The sequence below is a fragment of the Oryctolagus cuniculus genome, chromosome 6 (assembly GCF_051225735.1).
Source record: "Oryctolagus cuniculus isolate XC-2025 breed Fujian yellow rabbit chromosome 6, ASM5122573v1, whole genome shotgun sequence".
NCBI lineage: Eukaryota > Metazoa > Chordata > Mammalia > Lagomorpha > Leporidae > Oryctolagus > Oryctolagus cuniculus.
Window position 1 is genome coordinate 111,816,027 of NC_142872.1, and position 8,232 is coordinate 111,824,258.

The 8,232-nt window shown below is 40.8% G+C and overlaps 1 long non-coding RNA gene across 1 annotated transcript; it reads left to right on the plus strand.

Annotated features, from left to right (window-relative positions):
- Positions 1 to 1,900: 1,900 nt before the first annotated feature.
- LOC127490734 (uncharacterized) lies at positions 1,901 to 7,239 on the plus strand. Its single transcript, XR_016235784.1, has 3 exons — positions 1,901 to 2,306; positions 2,824 to 3,657; positions 7,017 to 7,239. It is a non-coding gene; the product is annotated as an uncharacterized LOC127490734 (long non-coding RNA).
- The last annotated feature ends 993 nt before the right edge of the window (positions 7,240 to 8,232 follow it).

Below are 8,232 nucleotides of genomic sequence, written 5' to 3' on the forward strand. Positions count from 1 at the left end.
CTATTTCATGCTTCTTTATATCCACATATATCATTTATTTATATAGCGTACAGATTTATCTGCTTCAGTTGACTCCATCCAATGGTTTTGCATCGCACATGGACAAGTCTAAGTTCCTTACAATGGCCAAGGAGGCCTGCACAAATGGTTCACAACCAAACGGTTGTACCTTTCTCTTTCTCTTTCTCTTCCCCATAACAGGTTAAATGAGAGCATGAGGCGCGAAGGATATTGGAAACTAATGAGTCAGTTGACTACTGGACTATGGGCACTGAAGGAAGTGAGTTGGAAAGTGAGGAAGTTCTGGCAGACAGCAGGATATCTACTATTGAGCTTAAGAATTAAGTGGCTGAGGAAGGGTGGAGGACACAGTTACTGGAGGGAAGAAATCTAAGAACCGAGAAACCAAGGTCCTGGAAGGATCACTGATGTGGCCACTGGGACTACAATGATTATGACAAGGGTAGGGTGGGGGAGCGACCAGAACCTCAAAGGCTGAGGAGACAAGGCCCAAAGGTGTTGGCAGGTGGTGATGGTGATGAAACACCAAGAGTAATTTATATTATATTATATTATTGTACTGTAATAATCATGTATATTCATATATTAAATTTAGAATAACTTTATCTCTCTTAATGTTTTCAAAAGCTCTGTGAAATAGCTGTGGAGAAAGGCGACCAACATTTGTTCCATCTGTTCTCTGGGCCAGGAACTGTGCTAATTTTCTCACATGTTGTATCTTTTAATCCTGAACCTACCCATCTGCTTGACAACTTTTGTTCTCTCAGTTGCATCCTTGGAATTAATCGCCTCCCTCACTGATTAATCAAGCTGCCGAGGAAGAACTATCGTTTCTTAAAGCCTGTTAGCCTGGCTTTCCCACTTTCACAGGATGCTGAGGTAGTAAGTAAAACAGTGTTCATGCTTTGGTGAGACGCTGACCAGAGAAGGTCAGAAAGCTTGGACCAAAGAAAGCAGATAAAATGAGAATGTCAAGGTATGTTGCCTTGACGACATGAGAATAATTTACAAGAGGAGGTGAGAAATCAAAGAGGAATTGGGAGTCCAGGGCTCACATCCATGCTCCTAAAGAGCTGAATAAGAGAGAGCTAATGATCTGTGCGTTTGGACAATGCCCATGGCCTGAAGCCCTAGAAAGTGCCCCTCTCCTTTCCCAGAACAAAGCCATTCTGTGGTCAAAAAGGCATTCACTGCTTATGAGGCACTTCTCAAGCACAGGCACTGAGCCACGCATTTTCACGTTGTTGTCTGTGACCTACAACCTTGACGAATGTTCTCACGAAATGGACGATCTCATCCCTTCCCTGTCCTTGCCCTTGCTCTTTGCTGAAGCCTAAAAAATCCCCACCTGTGTGGATATCAGTCATCGGCTACTCTTCCTGAGACAAGACAGACCAGACATCAAGTATTTTGGGGTTTTAGGGGATTTTCAAGAACTTTATTTTATGTAAGACAGAGGTATTTGACCCTCAAGAAAAACTCGCAGAGCCTTCCATGTGAATTCAGTGAGGTCAAGTGACAGTAATTGGTGAGGTCAGGGCTCTCACTTCACATTCAGTGAAGCATGCCTGGGGCCTCTGAGGGGTTAAAGATCCCTCCTGCCTGCATTCATGTGAGATTTTGCAATGTCCAGTGGAAAGTTCAGAAGCTTTGGCTTTAATCCTAGCGCTGGCGAGCTAACTGTTCTTGGACAACTTACTCCATCCCTTTGTACCTTACCCACCTCACCTGCAGAATAAAGACAGCAATAATATCTGCCTTCCTACGTGGTTTTAGGATCCATGAGTGACACACGGTCAGTGTTCAAAAATAGGAACTAGAATTTTAAGGTCAAAAGTATCCATGAGCATATTATGTCATCTGAGTCGGTCATGCCTGTGAGTCTCATGTGGACTCATTAAGCTATTAAGCACTCAGAACTGGCCACATCAGAGGCTATTTTAGGCTACTTTGTATGTGTTAATGCTTCCTTCCTTTTTTCTTTTTAAACAGAAGAGACAAAGAAATTAGCCTACTATATTTATTTGATCTTTGGTATCCAAAGAGTCATTTGAGGTCAGCGAGCAACTCTTCTGCAAAGCTCTGCCAGAGTTGAGGAAAAGGCAGCTGCTGGTCCTTCCTGCGGTTCAGTCAGGGAAACCCAGGCTGAAGGAATTAAAAGAGCCCACTTAGGACTAGAAGCCCAGGCTACAAGATCATCGAAAGTCAGGGCAGGACAGTGAGCAGAAGGACACATTGCACCCTCGGCAGCCACATCCATCCCAAATGGAGTGACAGGAAGCTGGGTGAGCCCTCTTTTTCACTAATTTACACTCAGTTTCTTCAATGCATTGTGGGGGTTGGGGAAGAGGGTATTAAAAAAATCAGGAAAATCTAGGTTAGAGATTTGTTTTCTACAAGTGTTTTTCAAAGTTTGGAGCTTTTTAGTTTTCATTTTTTCTCTTCCAAGGACCCTTGATGACTCAGTGTGTCTCTTTCAGAACAAAGACAGGTGCTCCTTGGGGACCTTGTGGGGGTGTTGCCGCCACAGCTAGTACCTGATTCAAGGCTGGGAGGGGTGGCCTCCCACTCTGATAGCATTTTTCAGGTTTGAGACACAGCTAGAATCCAGAAGGCAGGCCTGGAGCTATGGCCTTGTTTTTCCAATTTATGTCTGTGAAAATCTAAGCTTGTTTTTCCGCACTAATGAGTAAGCGCACTAAGTACTTTCTGAAGCAAGTGGAACAAAAACAAGCTCTCCTCGCTTTACATTCCAGCAGCATTTCTGAGTTGTCTTTTTTTTTTTTTTTTTTTTTGGTATAGGAACCTGGAAGAGTCAATCTACTCTGGCAAAAGAGCTCATTACATTGGAGCGCTGCACACTAGGGAAAGAGGTGACACTGGTTGTAGCGCACACGGCTGCAGGACAACCGGTGCTGGCAGTTAGCTCCTCTGTTTGACTCAGGGAGACCAGAGGGGCAAGTCAGCTCTGCCTGTGGGGAATTCACAGCTTTACACAGAGTACATCTGGATGTTGACACTGTGGACGTAACATCAACACAGACATGTCTCCTGAGGAGGTGATTGCACACAGTATCGAAGCACATTAATACTCAGTATATACTAGTCAGGATTAGTCTTGTGTAGATTTCACATAAATATTCAAATGTTTTGCAAACATGATGCCCACAGAAACAGAATATGGTCCTTTAAAATGCTTTTTTATTAGTCATTTTAAAAGTGATTTTGACTCTTTTACTTGACATGAGCAATCAGGTTCCACGGAGTCCTCCGCATTCCTTCACTTATTGGCATAACTTTTCTGACCCTTGAAATAATTGACATTTGTAAAATCCTTGAAATCGTTTCTTTTTTGCCCTTAGCATCACAACTTTCTCTTAGCCAGAATACACTTCACTTACTAAGGCCTTAAGTTGCTCCATCTATAAACTTCTAAAATATACATGATTCTGGAAACACACAGGCTCTGGTTTGTGCAGCTGCTAGCGTGTAGGTGTGCCACTCTGTCCTTCTCAAAGCAGGTCTATCGTTTTTCTACTTGGCCTTGGTTTAACTGATGGAAATCAGATAAGTTCAACAACACGGAGAGGATGAGGAAAGTCCAAGGAAAGCCGAAAGCACAAAAGGAGACTGCGTGTGAGTATGCAGCAAGTTCAATGCAAGAATAATTTGTTCTTTTCTGGGGAGAAGCAAAAAAACATTTTTCTTTTAGTAATAATGAATTTTGTCTCATTGATGAACATCTATTGGTGTAAGGAGATGCGATGTGTGGGCTGTAACCCAGGCAACCGAGTGGGCAGTAGTAGTTCAGGCAGCCTCATAAGTGTATGGTGAGAGCTCTAGAAAGGATGCACCTGTAAGCTTCAGCCTCCGCTCTCCGCAATAGCACCTGGTGCTGGGCTTGTGCGCTCACCTGTGGGTCAGGGCAGTGGGGGGAGGGGGCTGGCTGATATTTAAAGAATCTAGTGTTAATCATATTTATTCACTGGGAAAAGGGAGACAGAGCAGAAGAAAGAATACGTAAGGAAAGTAAAGTAGTACATGATTAAAAAAAAGCCTAAGTCTATTTTTAAACACACCGAATGACAGTGCACATAACAAGAATCTGTGTAGGACAATGAGCAGATTTTCAAGAGCCTTGTGTTAGACAATAATTCTTCAGCTCTTTGGAACCCCAGCCAGTGCTCAAAAGGAAATTCTAGCTTCTCTGGACTGCTAGTGCATGCATCAACACACCTATCAGTTACTAATGGGCAAGTGAAAGAAAAGTATTTCTACTAACAGTGTTCAGTAGAAAATAATTTCTGGTTAATCAATTAGCCAAGTGACATCAGATTAGCACAGCACACGAAGCCCATGGGCAGATTTGTGATATACTAATGAAGAGTCACCAAATTACAGCCGAGTCTAATAGGGATCTCTATGAAAAGAATTAAGGCCAAATATGATTAAATATGTTCCTGAACTCTAACTGATTACCATAGGGAAGCACAATCAATAGGCCACATTAGCAATATGTTCAAGCTGCCAACACTTTAGGTTCATTGAATCTTCTAGTCTCAATTGAATTTCATATATGAATCACTCTGTAGTTTTCCATTCATTTTTATTTGGTAATATGTGAATGTGTTAAAGCTAGCACTTCTGCTTCTGAACTTTAATATAAAGAACTTAAGCAAGCATCATTTCCTAACTGAAGACATGACCCTCCTCTGAAGAATATCACCTAATAGTGAGTGTCTTAAGCCTTGGGATTGAGAAGAGTCTAGAGAGATCTTCCAAAGGACCATGGAAAATGCACATAAACTTTTAATTTCCTTTTCCATGAAGTCTCTGAAGTGCCCTCACACTAAGGATGATGTTGGTGAATTGAAAAGTTGTACTGAGGTGACTCAGTCTTGCCAGAGCTGTGATGTTGCAAAGTTGAATCTTAGAGAAGGAACTAAGTGTCTCATACCTCAGGGAAAAGTTATTTTTCTTATGCTCTACAACATAGTGTGGGTGTTCTGCATTCTATTATACTTCATTGTTCCAGGATGCATTTCAATCACTGCCATTAGTGAATTTTCTGGTTATGATTCCTATCATAAGGACATGGAAGAAAGATTTCTGCTTCTGACAAATGATAGGCTAGATTCAGGCAAATTCTTTATGAAAACAATTAAGATATTTTTAGGATATCCTTAAGAGAATAATATATTTTAAAAAATATAAAAGGTACTACCAGGCCAAAGAGAAATGAGAACCCAGAGAAGTAACTGGAACACTGGAGTCTCTTCAGCCTCAAGGGCATTTGCAGCACTTAGGAAACCAGATTTCTGAGATTAAGCAAACATTAGCTCAGGCCCAGCATCCACCCAAGCAGGTCACTTTACTATGAGACCTTCCCCCCATTAAGCTGGGTACCACTGCGTCACATCTACTGGTAAACGTAAATGAGACATACTTCTGCTCCACCCATCACCCCAACTGTAGAAGCTCAGTGCCTGAGGAGACGGTGAGAAAGGTTGTCATGGCACCAGGTAAAAGGGGGAAAGTGGAAAGGGAAGAAAAAGTCCCTGAGAAGTTGTGATCACCACCGTCCTGTCCCGGAACAAGAGGACATCTTTCTCTAGACATGACAGAATCACAAAAAGTAATTTTTCAGAAACATTGAGTAGTCCACAAAAGAAAATACGAAAAGACTTGAGCACAAAAGGCACCCTGGAAAACAATCAGCAGAAAAACAAAATTATAAAAACAAATCCAAAAGTACATGAAACATTGAGTTTATCTAAACCAGAAAAAAAATGCTTCTTCTATTTGAAGATATCAAAAACCATTTCACAACATCTGAAGGGAAAGGAAACCATAACATAGACCTAAAAGATTTAAAAACTATTTTAAAGAAATAAAAATATTAGAGGCAAATATAAAAACTCAGTTGAGGTATCAAAAACAAATTCGCCCATCATCCAGTGCCTTTGCAGGTGGATTAGCAGGGAGCTGGATCTGAAAGTGGAGCAGCTGGGACTCAAACAGGCATTCACATATGGAATGCCAGTGTTGCAGCAGGTTTAACCCACTGTGCCACAACGCCAGCCTCGACACTGCTAATTCTGCTCTGATACCTGCTTATCATTTTGGAGGACCAGAATTGTCTTAATTAGAAATGATGAGGCAAAATTTTTAAAATTAGAGAAAATAAATTCAATGAGATGTTCTTTGTAGGCTTTGACATTTCACCTTTTAAATAAATAACCTGATATAGACAATGCAAATCAACTTGTGATTTCTATTTGATGTCATTGCTTCATGTAAACACAGCCAGGGACATGAGGAATTAATTTTTTTCATCCAAAAAATCTATGTCAGGGGGCTGGCATTGTAGGGAAGCAAGTTAAAACACCACTTGGGGAAAGAACAGATCATCAAAGAAGGAGGTACCTTTCTCTGAAGGGAGGAGAGAACTTCCACTTTGACTATGACCTTGTCTAAATATGATCGGAGTCGGCAAACTCAAAAGGCTTCCATAGCCTTGGCAACTCATGACAAGAACCTAGGGTGATTACTGATGCCATAAACAAGAGTGTCAATTTGTTAAGTCAACAACAGGAGTCACTGTGCACTTACTCCTCATGTAGGATCTCTGTCCTTAATGTGCTGTACATTGTGATTTAATGCTATAACTAGTACTCAAACAGTATTTTTCACTCTGTGTTTCTGTGTGGGTGCAAACGGTTGAAATCTTTACTTAATATATACTAAACTGATCTTCTGTATATAAAGAGAATTGAAAATGAATCTTGATGTGAATGGAAGGGGAGAGAGAGTGGGAGAGGGGAGGGTTGCAGGTGGGAGGGACGTTATGGAGGGGGAACCATTGTAATCCATAAGCTGTACTTTGGAAATTTATATTCATTAAATAAAAGTTAAAAAAAAAAAGACACCACTTGTGATACTGGCATCCCACGTGGGCACTAGTTCAAGTCCTGGTTGTTCCACTTCCAATCCAGTTTCCTGCTGATATGCCTGGGAAAGCAGAAGAGGATGGCCCAAACACTTGGGGCTCTGCACCCATGTGGGACATATAGAAGTCCCTGGCTCCTGGCTTCCACCTAGTCCAGCCTGGATGTTGAAGCCATTTGGGGAGTGAACCAGCAGATGGAAGATCTCTCTCTCTCTTTCTCTCTCAACTTTGCCTTTCAAATAAATAAATAAATCTTTAAAAACAAAAAATCCCTGGGTATTTGAGTCTTCAAAACATAATTTATGTACATACTAAACTATGTTTTATATTTTACCTTTGCTCAGTTCTATATGGGATCCAAATTATGTTTGAAGTAAATTCCAGTAAAGTCCAATGATTCTTGGTATGCTAAAATCACTACATAAATAAAGTAACCTAAATAAATGCTTGTGTCAATTTGGAAATGTCCCTAAGCTGTAGAAATCAGATGATTTAACAATGACAAGAGAGGCCGGTGCTGTGGCACAGTGGTTTAAAGCCCTGGCCTGGAGCGCTGGCATCCCATGTGGGCGCCGGTTCTAGTCCCGGCTGCTCCTCTTCCAATCCAGCTCTTTGCTATGGCTTGGGAAAGCAGTAGAAGATGGCCCAAGTCCTTGGGCTCCTGCACCCATGTGGGAAACCTGGAAGAAGCTCCTGGCTCCAGCCATTGTGGCCAATTGGGGAATGAACCAGTGGATGGAAGACCTCTCTCTCTCTCTGCCTCTCTTCTCTCTGTGTAACTCTGGCTTTCAAGTAAATAAAATAAATACATCTTTAAAGAAAAGAATGACAGGAAGCAGATTTTGTTAAAAATATCTTTGTATCATATTTTGTATTTATGTTCCAAATATTTACCAAGTCAGTAACCCAATGAAAATGATTTTTGCACAAACTGTGAATTTCAGATTTCAAGAAACAAGGGAAATGCATGTAAATTCATTTCATTTTTAAAAAGTCATGCCTTGCCTTTTAAACAAGTTATCCTCTTATATCTTTTAAAGGAAATAATAGACAACAAACTTCTAAAACATCTTAAGTAACCAATGTGTTTTCCTAAACTGAAACATGATATCTCTAGTTTATCTCTAGCATAGCTATATTAGGAAGTATTCAATCAAAATTCAAATTCACACTTAATTTCATTATGTGGGGACCAAAACCCCATCAAATGGTCAATCTAAATGTATCACTTTGGTATGAAGTTTGTAACTGTAAAGCTGTAT